Source organism: Heteronotia binoei, chromosome 13 (assembly GCF_032191835.1).
Source record: "Heteronotia binoei isolate CCM8104 ecotype False Entrance Well chromosome 13, APGP_CSIRO_Hbin_v1, whole genome shotgun sequence".
Taxonomy (NCBI): domain Eukaryota; kingdom Metazoa; phylum Chordata; class Lepidosauria; order Squamata; family Gekkonidae; genus Heteronotia; species Heteronotia binoei.
Window position 1 is genome coordinate 73,589,397 of NC_083235.1, and position 15,798 is coordinate 73,605,194.

The following is a 15,798-nucleotide window of genomic DNA, read 5'->3' on the forward strand; positions in this document are numbered from 1 at the left end:
GATACCCGAATTCAAGGTACAAGAATACACAGTATAGAGTTGAAGACTTTGGCATTTGCGGACGACCTCGTATTCATTTTGGAACAACCTGTTTCTTCGATACCTCTTTTGAAACAACAAATAAGAGAATTTGGCGAAGTCTCTGGCTTTAAGTTGAACGCTGCAAAGACTAAAATTCTATCCAAGAATATGACTGAGGACCAGATCCGGTTACTTGAGGAACTGTCAGGATTCAAACATGAGAAAAAAATTAAGTATTTGGGAATTCATCTTACAAATGATCTAAGGACTTTGTATAGAGACAATTATGAAAAAATATTAAAATCGATTCGTCATGACTTAACCAATTGGAAAGATCTTCAGATTTCACTTTTGGGCAGAATTGCAACAATCAAGATGAATATCCTCCCGAGAGTCCTGTTCTTGTTTCAGACAATACCAATTATGATACCCAAAATTTTTTTTCAACAACTTAATACCATGTCTAAGACTTTTATCTGGCAGGGCAAGAAGGCTAGAATTAAACTGAAAGTTTTACAAGACAGTAAGTTAAGAGGCGGCCTAGCTCTCCCAGATTGGAACCTATACTATAAAGCATGTGGCATGGCGTGGCTAAGAGATTGGTGTAAACTGGACAATAAGAGACTGTTGATCATTGAAGGCGCTGGCCTGGGTGAAGGGTGGCACAACTATATGTGGTACCATGCTCCTGCAAAAACGGGTCATTTCCTTAGGCATGAAATAAGAAGATCCTTGTACAAGATTTGGAGTGATATCAAGCTACAATATTTCTATACTCCCAAGTGGATATCTCCGATTGAAGCTTTGACTCACCCCAATCTGTATAACTGGGACAGCCCACAGGACTATGCATATTTATTGAATGATAAAAACGAACTGATTGAAGAAGAGATTGGCAAGTTAAGTTGGTGGCTTCAGTGTCAACTAAGATCAAGATTTCGGGCTGATAAAGAAAAAGGTTTTGTGAACACACAAATTGAGTTAGATTTGATTATAGAATCTAAGCAGAAAATGATCTCCAAGGTGTATGATTGGCTGCTACAAATTAAGATGAGTGACGAAGTGGTGAAGGAGACATGGATCCGTTGGCTCCAAGACTTTGGCTATAACATAGATTTAGAGGAATGGGAGAGATTATGGAAACAGAATTTAAAGCTGATAAGACCAGCAGATCTTAAAGAAAATTTATATAAAATGGTTTACAGGTGGTATCTTACACCTAATAGATTGGCAAAAATCTACCCCACATATTCAAACAAGTGCTGGAAATGTCGAGAAGTTAAAGGCTCTTTATTCCACATATGGTGGCAATGCAAATCAGCTAGAAAGTATTGGGTGCAAATTAACATCTGGACTCAAAAAATTTTAGAAACACAAATTACCCATGTGCCGGAACTATATCTCTTGAACATTTGCAGGCAGAAAGTGCCGGTAACAAAGTTGAAATTGCTAATGTATATAATTACAATTGCCAGAATACTATATGCCAAGTATTGGAAAGGTGAGAAAACCCCGAACAGAGAAGAGTTTATAAATAAACTATTAGAAACCGCTGAGGCCGACCTAATGTCCACAAGATTAAGAAATGGAAATGTGCAGAAGTGTCAGGAGGAATGGGATCCTGTGTACAAATGGGCTAAAAGTAAAGGATTTGACACGGAGTAACTATATTAAAACATGCCATAAATACTATCTAAGGAAAAGGTTAATGTTTAGTTTTAAACTACCTTATGTAAAGTACAGCTGAAATAATTGTGAAATTATAATTAGAAAACTTGTTCTTATTTTATCGAAACCTCTCCTCCCCCCCAGTGTGCTTGGTTGGGTAAGGGGGAATGGATGCTTGTATTTTGTCTATGGCCTAGCTTTTCATTAGTCTATGTACTATTTGTATGTGTTGCTTGTTGGTGTATATTTGTTCTTTTTCTTTCTCTTGTCTATGTATTGTTCTTTTCTATCTCAATAAAATGTAAAATTCTTAAAAAAAAAAAAAAAAAAATAAGATTTTTTGTTGTTGCTCTGTAAATTTGTTGAGATCGTTTTGCTTAATGTATTCTTCTAGCTCTGTTTTCTGGACTTGCTTCTCTTCATATAGTTTTCTGTAGAACTGCTCTATAATTTGATGTATTTTTTGTTTTTGACTTCTTTCTTTATTATTCTCATCTTTCAATGGTGTAATTATTCTTTTGGCCTTCTCTTTTCTCATCTTATATGCCAACCACCTTCCGGGTTTATTGGCATGTTCAAAAAATTTTTGTCTAGCATATCTCAGTTTAATCTCCATCTCTTCCATAAGATTCAATTTATGTTTTGTTTCTTTCACCTTTTTTGGAATTCACCTTTTGTTGGTTGTTTTTTAAGGTTGTTTTCAGCCTCTCTGGCTTATAACATCAAATTATGAAAATTTTCAGCTCTCTCTCTTTTTTTTCTTACTACTATATCTAATTGCAAGACCTCTATAGTAAGCTTTTGCAATGTCCCAAACTATTTGCATCTTAACATCTTGTGTTGTATTCTGTTTGAAAAAGTAATCCATTTCAGCCTTAGATTCTTTAGGAATTCTTCATCTTTCAGAACTGAAGTGTTTAAGTTCCATGTTTTTCTCATCCATGGGCCTTTTAGCTTTATCATTACAGGACTATGGTCTGAAATAACTCTTGTTTGAATTTCTGTATCAACTAGATCTTTAATCAGACTTGCCGAAAGTCAACACATATCGATTCTTGACTAAGTTTGGTGGCTGGAGGAGTAATAAGTAAAGTCTTTAGAATTAGAATATCTTGTTCCCCATGCATCTACCAATTCCATTTCTTCTGCTAATTTCCAAAAACTTAGTAGCAACTGAGAACTTTTACATTTCGTCTGTTTAGACATTTTTTTATCCAGTTGTCTATCCGAAACGGCATTAAAGTCTCCTATCAAACAGTATTCTGCCTATTCCAAATTTGCTATTTTAAAATGCAGATCCTGGAAGAATTTCTCTTGATGATCATTTGGAGCGTAAATATTTGCCAATTTTTTTTATTATCTACAGTGATTTTTACTAGTAAAATTCTTCCATATTCAGAAGCAAATTGCAATTGTGGGTTAAATTTATCTTTAATATATTTTGCCACTCCCTATTTCTTCTTACACTTATCTGTTGCTGTAAATAAATTACCTAATTTTTTATTTTTCAAAAAAATGTTGATCTTTCATTAGGATATGGGTTTCTTGTAAACAAATTATGTCCATTTCTAATTTTGCCAAATATCTAAATGTCTTCCTCCTTTTTGCAGGAGAGTTAAGATCGTTCACATTAATTAAAACTATTGACGCCATTATGGATTTGAGTTATCATCTTTTTAATCTTTTTTGGAGTATTGTCTTGTATGATATCTCCGTGGTTCATTTGGATTTTCTTCCCCAGAAACTTCTCCTTCCTCCTCCTCTTCATCCTTCTTCTCTTTGCTTTCTTTTTCCTTCATTCTCTCCAAAAAATGTTGCGCTTTGAAGATAGAGTTTATCCTATACCTGTTCTCCTGGTATGTAACAAAAGGCCCTCTGGCATTAACCACATGTAAGGTATTTCTCTTCTTCTCAGAAAGTCTGTTAACTCTTGGTATTCTCTCCTCTTTTGTCACACAGGCCAAGGAACCTCCCTCAGGATTTTCACCGCATTTCCAGCTATCATCATTGGTCTATCTCTTACTTGTTTTAAAACATCATCTTTGATCCTCTTTCTTGTGAATTTCAAATGTACTTCACTAGGCAGCTTGTTTCGTCTTGTATAACTCGAGGGTTAGAGTTAGGGTTAGAATTAGGGTTAAATTCTTCTTCCATCCTCTCAGGAGCCACCTGTAAAATTTCAGCCAAGGCTTCACTTAAATTTTTTTGCAAATCATTTTTTCTTCTGCTATGTTTTGGAACCTCAACATATAAGCCTCTCTGTCTACTTCCAGTTGTAGGAGTCTAGAGTCTTGTATACTCCGTTGTTTTTCCATATGCTCCATCTTTTGAGTATTCTTTGTCACTTGGCCTTCCAATATTTTTAAGGTCTTGTTGGTTTCAGTTGTCTGTATGGTAATTTCTGCTTGGTCTTTTTTCATCTCAGTCATCTGCTCACCCATGTTATCTACTTTGCTAGTTAATTGCACTATAGCAGTCATTAAGGCAGCTTGCATCTCTTTCATGTCTCCTTGAATGGGCGTGAATTTAGCTGGTCCAGAAGGAGGATTAGGTGAAGGAAACATTTGTTTTCCTTCTTTGTTATCTTTCTTTTTTACAGAGCCCTTAGGTCCACTCATTCTTACTGAAAATGAAAACACTCCCTGGCAAAAATCCAATAGCACTTCTTCCACGATTCTCAGGAGCCCAGCCATTGCTAAACTGCACTGTACCCATCACAATGATAGCTAGTACTGAAGGACTGGTGAGAGCTCTTTGCACATAGGTACAGTAAAAGATTCTGTCTGGATTTTGATAGGAATATTAACTGAACATAATTTGATGTAAAGATGTTATTATCAACTTCCTCCGGATTATAAAAAATACATTAACAACTGAGAAGATCTAATTATTTCAATAGACGTTCCAGCTAGGTACATTCAGCATTTTAGCCATACAGGCTAATCGTATTTAACAGGAATTGGGTCCCACTGTACACTGTCTGCATTATACCATAAACATCAAAAATTCAAAAAGCCCCACCTGGGCCCACCCACTTTCAAAGAACACTTGGCAGACACAAGGAAAAGTGTCAGCAAGCAATATAGCACTTGTGGGTGCCATGTTGATCTATTTAGTGAAAAGAATTACTCAATGGAATGAAGCTGTATACCGCTGGAGTATACCAGATAACAGCGAAGAAAAAACTCTCTGCGTAAAACGCAATTCTAACTTGTTATGAATAATAAGTATCAAAATACCAAAAAGAATATCACCAGTACACAACATCTGAGTCATACCGAGTTAAAACCTCATACGTTCCACAGTGCTCCTTCTGTCCTTATGTGACAAGGACGCCTGCATTGCTGACAAGGATCGTATTTCACTATGGCGTTCCTGCTATTATGTGTGAAAATCAGAGGAAGCTAGGAATTCAGGATTGACACGGTTGATGACTGAATATTTTTGGCACCACTGGACCTAGAAAATTTATTTATTTATTTATTTATTTATTTATTTATTTATTTATTTATTTATTTATTTATTTATTTATTTATTACGTTCAACTTATATCCTGCCCTCTCTGCAAGCGGACTCAGGGCAGCTCACAACATCATGTCAATACAGTTAAACCACTAAAACATAAAACCATAATTTACATATTTCAATTTACAAAACATGTTACAATTTTTAATACCATTCTATGGTGCTGCATTCATACAATATAGGCGGCGTCGAATTTCCGAACAGCGATCACCAGCATTCTATGTGATGTCCGGTGGCAGCCCTCTTTCCATCAAGCATGGAAGGCCTGCCTGAACAATTCGGTCTTACAGGCCCTGCAGAACGCAGACAGATCCCGCAGGGCCCTTATGGCTTCCGGAAGGGTATTCCAAAGCTCTGGTGCTGCCACCGAAAAAGCCCTAAAATTGTGCAATATTCACAAGATTGATCCCTAGAAGAAGGATTTGAGATCCGAAACGGCTTGCAAAGCGGACCAGTTCTCCACTGGACCCCTTTTTTCAAAGATTGTACTGAATATAATATAGTGGCTTTGAGCTACATAAGGACAGTAGGAGCACTGTGGAGCTTATGAGATTTTAACTCGGTATGACTCAGATGATGAGTACTGGTGATATTCTTTTTGTATTTTGATACTTATTATTCATAACAAGTTAGACTTGCATCTTACACAGAGAGTTTTTTTCTTCACTGTGGCTGAGTTTCTCCTCCGTGGTCCTGTCAACACTGTGACATATACCAGATAACAGCAGGAATTGTTGCTTGAGTTTAATAGAGGAGCACATAGTAAATTACTTGTAACAGAAAGCAAATAATGCTACAAGCTCATGCACAGTTACCTGTGAGTAAACCTCAGAGAATACAGAGTAAACAGAAATAGGTTTTAGGATAGCCAGGTCCCCATCAGCAGCAGCCACAATATTCAGTCAGAAAAAGATACTGCCTGTTACGGGGGTTAAGAGCTATAAGGAGCAACCCTAAGCAAGTCTAATGAAAAGTAAATCCCGTTTTATTCAATGGGTCTTCCTCCCAGAAAAGTATTCTTCAGCCATTGTCATGATTTTGACACACTTATAGCTGGAATTACTTAAGCTGATTACACTGGTCTGTATAGACTCCCAATCAACAAGGGGATGGGCTCCCTAAAGTTGCAGGTTACAATACTGCTGTGATCCATGCTGCTGATCATCTACAAAATGCTACATCTGAAAATGCCCTTATACAAATACTAAATGTATCTCCAAAATCTCTTCCTTGCTGTGTCTTATTAGCAATCGATCTGTGATCTCGCATCACCCGGTCTAATCTGTGATAGATTAATTCAATATCAATAGGCTGAAATGAAAAAATCAAAGGATTTCTGGCTTCTTTTCAACTCCTCGTAGAAGTTGTACACGTATCATTGTATCCTCCAAATCAGGAAGAGGAATTATCAGGTGATATGATCTCCCCTTCCAGAATCAAAGGTGTTTCAGTTTAAAAAACAGTTTCCATTTAAAAGATAGACTCTCCGAGAATGGTTTGATTTCCTGGTATTGTTAGTATCAGCAAGCATCATATTATAACTCATTGTCATAGCCATTATGTGCAAGACCTGTTTCTGCATGAAGGATTTCTATTAGCATTCACTGCTGTACATGAGGACAATGATTTTGCAGGCACCTACCTAGGCAGTCATCAGGGGGTTTTTTGAGCCAGTTCTGGCTGGCTTGGAGTCAAGGGTTGTGGCCTAATATGCAAATAAGTTCCTGCTGGGCTTTTTTGTAGAAAAACACTGGTGACATGAGGGGGTGTGGCCTAATTTGCAAATGAGTTCCTGCTGGACTTTTTCTACAAAAAAAAAAGCCCTGACCATCACTAAGTATAAAGTGAACCACAGTTCTGTTTCTGACATCTTAACAATTAGTTTTGTGTCTAATAAAAAAGACATCATTTTCTTTTAACTGATATCCTGCATAGACAAGAGTTGAATCCCAACCATTTAAAACTCCACCTCATTAGATGCCCTTGAGCCACTTTTTTGAGGGGAGAAGGAATCTTAAATATAGATGGGAAGAGCTTGTTCATCCCCACAGTAGGGGTGAGCATTTAATTTGGCCAAACCAAATAAAACCCTGAATAACAGCTGATTTGGCTGTATTCAGCCCTGAATAGAGCTGAATCAGATTCTCTAGTTATTTGGCGACCAAATATGGCTGGCTGAATACCACTGAATCAGTATTCAATTGTATTTGGTGGTATTTGGCTCTATTATACCCTATGGGCCATTGGAGTCTATGGCAAAATAGGTGCAATGAATTGTGCCTGGGGGAAGAGGGCTTGAGGTAAAGGCTCCAAATATACAGGGTAGCTGTAGCAGCCTCTATCCAACAGAACCCCCAAGTTTCAAAAAGATTGCACCAGGAGGTCCAGTTTTAGGGGCAGCCAAAAAACATACCCCTATCCCACCATTATTCCCTATGGGCTGTTGAAGTCAATGGCAAAAACTGGGTACAATTAATGGCAGCTGGGGGGCAGGGGGTTGGAGCAAAAGGCCACAAATTTGCAGGGCAGCTGCAGGAGCATTTTCCCCACAGAATACCCAAGTTTCAATAAGATTAGACCATGGGGTCCAATTCTAGGGGCACCCAAAATCGGCCTTTTCCCCCCATGGTGGTGGGGGGAAAGGGAGTCACTTACTTTTCCCACTATAATTACAGTGGGAAAGGTGACTCTAGGGGGCAGGGGATTTGAGAGAGAGGCACCAAATTTGCAGGGCTGCTTCTGGTGCCTCTCCCCCATAGAACTCCAAAATTCCAACATGACTGGAACATGGGGCTCAGTTCTAGGAGCATCCAAAATGGGCTCTTTTCCCCTATGGTGGGCAAAAAGCAATCAGTCACTTTCCCCACCGGTAGGGCTGGCGCGTGGGGTTCTGCCACGCGAGACAGAACCCCAACATGTGCCCACCTCCCTTCCCACCGGGGGAAAGTTTTCACTTGGGCATGAAGCGCACACGCAGCGTGATGACATCACCCAAAGGTGACATCATCACATCAGTCACTGAAGCGCCATTGTTTCTGGGTGCTGAGGGGCCAGGGGAGTTCCTCCGACCCCTCAGTGCTCAGAAGGAATGCATGGCACCGTTGTTTCTGGGATTTGAGGGGCCGGAGGAGTTCGTCTGACCCCTCAGTGCTCAGAAAGAACACACGGCGCTATCAGTGAAAGCACCATTGTTTCTGGGCGCTGAGAGGCCAGGGGAGTTCCTCAGACCCCCTCAGTGCCCAGAAAGAACATATGTTGCTTCTCCTCCTTGGCACGCTTCGAGTTCAGAGGGCATTGAGAACTGAAAGCGCCACTGTTTCTGTGCACTGAGGGGCCTGGAAAGTTCCTCCGAACCCTCAGTGCCCAGAAAGAACACATGGTGCTTCCCCTCCTCGGCACGCTCCAAGTTCAGAGGGCGACAAGGACTGAAAGCACCATTGTTCTGAGCACTGAGAGGCCTGGGGAGCTCTTCTGACCCCTCAGCATCCAGTCGGAGGCTCAGGGATGGCGTGAGCAGGGAAGGGGTGCCTGCCCTTCACTCCTCTTGGGAGTTGGCACCCTAGGCAATTGCCAAGGTTGCCTACTCCCATGCGCTGGCCCTGCCCACTGGAATCACTGTGGAAAAAGTGACTCTGGGGGGAGAGGGTTTGAGGGAGAGACACCAAAATTGCAGGGCAGCTTCAGGTGCCTCTCCCCACCAGAACCTTCATGATCCAGAAAGATTGGACCAGGGGTTCCTATCCTAGGGGCACCCAAAGAGGGTGATTGTTCTCTATAGTGGTGAAAACTACCCGAGGCATCAGGTATGCAAGAAGCATAATAGCACTATGTGCAAGCAAGCACCCTCACCACAATTGACTTTCCACTGCAGAGATTCTCTAGGAGAACAACTGAAGAATTGCTTGAGAATAAGCACATACAGGGTGAGTTCCCACTAGGACTTTTATTTTGTTTCATCCCTTTCCTCAAAATGAAATTCTACACTGAACTCAGATTCACCCCTAGTTTTATCTTGGGTTAGTTTTCATTTCTACACTAAAGTGTGGCTCCAATGTTGTCCCAGGTTATCATGAAGCTGTTTGTACCAGAGTTTTCTCACCCCTTTACAGTCTATCCTGGGTTATATTAGTATAGCAGCATAATTTGGTTTTTAATATTTAAGCCTCTGTTATCCCTCTGCCTGCACTTTCACCCATCAGCCACTTGTCAGTATGGTAACATTTTATTTCTGTGGGAGGCTTCTATTAAATCCCTTCCTTCTCTTTGTGATCCATCCATTGCATACCTTATGATCCATGTGGTTGCCACAACTACCTTTGTGTATTTTGTGTGGGGTTTCAGCTACTGCTGGCCACTCCATGAACACGATTCAATCTCTTTTGTTATGTGAACCGAAGCAGTGGATGATGGTGGGTGACTGTGGATGGGTGCTTGGGAAAATTACTGGAAATGGTTTGCTGATTGGCAGGTTCTCTCCCTTTGCTAGCTACTCATCTGATTCCATCCCCTGGGTCTCTGAGAACTCACTCTGTACCACTCAACACACAGCAGCCAAGAAGGTCAGAGCGCCTGCTCCAGCTGCAACGCCACTGAGGATGTTCTCCGCAGCTGAGAACGAAACGTCTGGAAGGAAAACTTTCTCCAGTAGAACATGGCACTTGAGCCCGAAAGATTCTACAAACCCTAACTCACTCTGTATGCCTGCTTGTCTATCCCCATCACTGTTTTCAGTCCCCCTCTCCTTTCTGCTGTGATTTCTTGGGAGCCTGGGCCCCTGGGGGCCCATTGCCATAATCTACTGAGACCTCTCCTCCTTTATTTCCTCCTGAGGTTGGTCAACTGGCAATGCCACTGCCAATAGATCGTTGCCTTTCCCCATGAAGTTCTCCTGCCTTGCTTTCTCCTAGGTTGATCCCCAGAGTTTTGGGATGCTGGGTACCAAGTTTAGGATGTCTCTTGGCAGTGCTCCCTCTAAACTGAGTTAGCCTGAGCTAGCTCACAGATTTTTAGCTTCCAGCTCACACATTTGTGTCTTAGTTCAGGAAGGATGACCCCAGAGCACACTAATTTATGCAGTAGCTCACGACTTTAATGCCAGTAGCCCACAATGTAGAATTTTTGCTCACAAGACTCTGCAGCTAAGAGGGAACATTGCCTCTTGGTACTCTGGAGGGCACTCTACAAAACTGAAAAGATCCTCCCCTCACTCTGCCTCTGAATCCCTCCCTCTCCCCCCCCCTTCCACTTTCCTCTCTGTTGATGACTATGGTTTTGTGTGCTTGTGTTGCAGCTCTGTAGGAAGTGGGCTGGAGGGGAGGCTGGCTTCTCTCCCCACCCACATCAAATGAATTTGAGGGACTCCCCCTTCTTGATTGTGGAGGAGAGTGCTCAGTGGGCAGCGTATCTCAAACTGCCAGGATCTTCTTTTTCTCCCGTTGGGAGGAGGCTGCCTTCCCCCCATGAAGCTCTCTTGCCTCACCTTCTCCTGTGTTGGTCCTCAGGGGTTTGTGGTGCTGGGTCCCAACTCTAAAGAGTCCATTATAGTTACACGGGACTGTGTTTATGTTCCAATGACACAAGGTGCCCAGGTCATGGCATGGTCACCACTTTCTCCCTTTCGGTTTTTTCGTGCAACTGTCACAATTATTAGCGGGGGATGGATTTCTAATGGCACATGGACTACTTATGTCTCCCCTTTCTAGAAGATGAAGAAGAAGATATTGGATTTATATCCCGCCCTCCACTCCGAAGAGTCTCAGAGCGGCTCACAATCTCCTTTACCTTCCTCCCCCACAACAGACACCCTGTGAGGTACATGAAGATATTGGATTTATATCCCACCCTCCACTCTGAAGAGTCTCAGAGCGGCTCACAATCTCCTTTCCCTTCCTCCCCCTCAACAGACACCCTGTGAGGTAGATGAAGATATTGGATTTATATCCCGCCCTCCACTCCGAAGAGTCTCAGAGTGGCTCACAATCTCCTTTACCTTCCTCCCCCACAACAGACACCCTGTGAGGTGGGTGGGGCTGGAGAGGACTCTCACAGCAGCTGCCCTTTCAAGGACAACCTCTGCCAGAGCTACGGCTGACCCAAGGCCATGCTAGCAGGTGCAAGTGGAGGAGTAGGGAATCAAACCCGGTTCTCCCAGATAAGAGTCCGCACACTTAACCACTACACCAAACTGGTTCTCATTGGAGTGGAGGATGACTCAAAGGATAAGAATAGAAAGCAATTAACTGCAAACACTAAAAAGGCAATCTATAGTGAGTCTTTCACTGAATGTGGATTGTCAACAGATCAGTTTTAATCCTGCCAGAGGCTGTTTAGAGACTCCCAATCAACAGCAAGAAAAAGTGAACATCCTGGGCTTTGGGGTATGTGGAATCACAGGTGGCTCTGTGCCTTTGTGTGCCTTGAGTATGCACTGAAGTAGAGAGCCTTTGGTGCTTGTTTTATTATTAATATTAAGTTGAAAATCACCTAATGCTGCAACAGAATTTAGAGACTCCCAATTAATATCTATACTTTGGTGGTTTCCCAGGCAATACTCATTGCTTGGTTGTGTGTGCTGTTCTTTTTTTGCTCTCTAGGTGGAATCGGAAATCCATTTGCAATCATGCACTAATACTTCTCTCCTCATGATTCTTGTCTGATCGAAACAGCTCAATGTAACTTTACTCTTCTTTCTGTAACTATTCTGTTTTCCGACATAGGTGGCAGCCTGCAACAAAGAGGGCAATCATGGGGCCAAATTGGCTGAAGTGTCACCAAACTCATGGATTAATTACCTGCACAGCAGAAAAAGATGGGTGGTGCTCATGACAGATGTTACCAACCAGATGCTTCACCAGACAGGAGCTAGACTACAGGTGAACCGCTGTTCAGACAACAGCTTTGCATGTGTGCTGAGCAGTGATCATAAAAAAGTAGTAGTAGATTTCAGAGCTTGATTGTTAGATTGTTAGAGCACATGATTAGCTGTTTCAAATTGAAAGTTCATCATGCTGAACTTTAAAGAGAAAACATGAAGCTCTTCTATTCATTAAGGAGTAAGCATGATCAATGTAAGTGGTCCATTTTTTCTTCCTGTCCAACTGATCAAGAGATGCAGTGGGTCAATATTATGAACTTGGGTAGATGCTGGTATTAAACATTTATGTGGTATTTGCAAAGCTTCTCACTGTGTGTGACCAGCAGTGTGGGTGTTGTGTATGTGGACTCATGTGGACATTCCTCACCAGTTTCCCCGCCTGGCTCATTGGAGCCTGAAGGACTGAGCTTGGGGACTCTTGAACAATGGGCAGTAGGATCTAAATCCCTACTGCCCTGGCCCAACCAGAAGACACCTGCTGGTTCAAAAAATCCAATGGTGTATTAGCATGGGAACCCAGGACTGTATATTGTTGGCCCCATTGGCCCAGTTAAGCAGTCTTCTTTAATGAAGACATCAGTCTTAGCAAAAATGGTGTCCTGCCTTAAGATGCTTATGGAATAAACTGCTGAATTACTAGACTGTGTGGTTCTTTGACTCGAGGTCCTGACAAATATGTGTTCTGGTTGGGAGAAAGAGATTGAGTTCCTAGACACTCTAAATGACTGTGCTATGGAGCAGATGGTCACAGAACCTACCAGGGGTGGGGTGATCCTGGATTTGGTCCTAAGTAATGCCCAAGACTTGGTGAGAGATGTAAAAGTGACTGCACAGCTTGGGAGCAGTGACCATAATGTTGTTGATTTCACCATTTGTATAAATAGGGAGTTGCCAAAAAAGACCAATACAACCACTTTTAATTTTAAAAGGGGTAAATTCTCTGAGATAAGGAGGAATGTGAAGAGGAAACTGAAAGGAAAGGTAAATAGGACCAAAACTCTTGGGGAAGCTTGGAGGCTGTTTAAAGCTACAATCCTAGAAGCTCAGATAAAATATATACCACAAGTCAGGAAAGGCACAAATAGGTATTTTAAAAAGCCTGCATGGTTAACAAACAAAGTAATGGAAGCTGTAAAAGGTAAGAAGGATTCCTTTAAGCAGTGGAAAGCTAGTCCAAGTGAGGTTAATAAAAGAGAACACAAGCTGCGGCAAATCAAATGCAAGACTGTGATCAGGCAGGCAAAAAGGGACTATGAGGAGCATACTGCAAAAAACATAAAGACCAACAATAAAAAATTCTTCAAATACCAGCCAGGGAGGCAGTAGGGCCCTTGGATAACCAAGGGGTAAAAGGATTACTGAAGGAGGATAGGGAAATGGCTGAGAAGCTGAATGCATTTTTTGCCTCCGTCTTCACTGTGGAAGATGAGAAGTGCTTGCCCATTCAAGAACCGCTGATTTTGGGAGGGGTGTTGAAAAACATGAGTCAGATCGGAGTGACAAGAGAGGAGGTCCAAAAACTGATAGACAAATTAAAAACTGATAAGTCACCAGGCCCAGATAGCATACATCCAAGAGTTCTGAAAGAACTCAAAGGTGAAAATGTGGATCTCCTGACAAAAATATGTAAACTTTAATTGAAATCTGCCTCCATTCCTGAGGACTGGAAGGTAGCAAATGTCATCCCCATCTTTAAAGAGGGCTCCAGAGGAGTTGGAAGTAAGCAGCGAAGTGGCTAAGTTTGCAAATGACACTAAATTGTTCAGGTGTGAGGCACTCCAAAGGGATCTGTCAAGGCTGGGCGAGTAGGAATCAACGTGGCAAATGAGGTTCAACATGGCAAGTGCAAAGTAATGCACATTGGGGCCAAAAATCCTAACTATAAATACAAGTTGATGGGGTGTGACCTGGAGGAAACTGGCCAAGAGGGAGATCTTGGGATCGTGGTAGATAACTCTCTGAAGATGTCGAGACATTGTGCAACTGCAATAAAAAAGGCCAACACCATATTGGGAATTATTAGGGAGGGAATTGAAAACAAACCCTCCAGTATCATAATGCCTCTGTATAAATCAATGGTGCAGCCTCATTCGGAATACTGTGTACAATTCTGGTCACCATACCTCAAAAAGATGTTATACCATTGTTATACCAGTGCACAAAAGAGCAACTAGAATGATTCAAGGGACCACTTTCTCTACGAAGAAAGGTTAAAACGCTTGGGGCTCTTTAGCTTGGAGAAACGTCAACTGAGGGGGGACATGATAGAAGTTTACAAGATTATGCATGGCATAGAGAAGGTAGAGAAAGAAGTACTTTCTCCCTTTCTCACAATATGAGAACTTGTGGACATTCAATGAAATTGCTGAGCAGTAAGGTTAGAATGGATAAAAGGAAGTATGCTTCACCCAAAGGGTGATTGACACATGGAATTCACTGCCACGTGAGGTGGCAGTGGCTACAAGCATAGCCAGCTTCAAGAGGGGAATGGAAAAGCATATGGAGCAGAGGTCCATCAGTGGCTATTAGCCACTGTCAGAACTGGAAGAACTTCAATCGAGGCCTAGGACTTCGTTACAAAAGTATAGACGTTTATTGAGAACTACAGTACTGAAGGCACAGAATAACACTGATAACGAAGTTAGCATTGGTTACATTTTTATGTGCTTGTGGCAACAACAATAAAACGATCTTTCACACGGCCAGAGACAACTGTCTGTTTCCCAGGGTCTGTTATCAGCAAGGGAGGATGGAGTCCTGCTGAGATGTCCTGGCCGGTCGGCTTCAAAGGGCACCCGCAGATATTGGCCAGAGGCTATCTGTCACCCTTCAGTGATCACAGTTTGTTTGAAATGCATAGCAGTCTGGTTAGTGGCCTGGCTGAGAGCACACTGGGTTAGTATCTGGTTACAATATGGAGTCAGTTAAGCTAACAGCATATAACAGCATGTAGGAAAGTTACAAGTTCTGACATACTGCCCCCCCTAAGCTCTTTGCCTTGGGCTTGTGTGGGTACAGTAGGTGGAATTTCTTAAGCAGCTGCAGAGCTGATACATCACTGGCTTTGACCCACTCGTCACAACTCGGGGGGAAGTACTTCCACCGAATCAGGTAGTGCAATACCCCCCGCCTGACCCTGGAGTCTAGGATCTCCTGCACCTCATGGTGGCTCTGGCCCTTCACTCGAGTAGGAGGTGGCTCTGGAGGGTGAGGGTGCCAGGACGTAGCTCCAGGATCTTTGCAAAGAAGGCTGCAATGGAAAACAGGGTGGATCTTACTCAGTAGCTTGGGTAGCTCCAGTTCCACGGTCACCTCGTTGATCACCTGTTTTATCTTAAAGGGGCCCAAATATTTGTAGGCTAGTTTCCGGCAGGCCTGAGGTAGCGGGAGGTTCTTAGTTGACAGGAACACCTTTCCCCTTCCTTAAATTCCCACTGGGGGGAGTGCTTGCGGTCAAAATGTCGTTTATACTCCTCCTTGGCCTTTTCCAGATTTTCTTGTATCACCTCCCACCCTTGGCGGACTCCCTCCCACCACTGCTGACAGGAGGTTTGCCCAGGGGCCCCAGCTGGAAGGGGGAGGTGAGGGAAAGGCTTGCCCTCATACCCATTGACTATTTGGAAGGGCGAGGTCTTTGTGGAGCTGTGCAAACTGTTATTATACCCATATTCTGCAAATGCCAGAAGTTCCACCCAGTTGGACTGTTGATA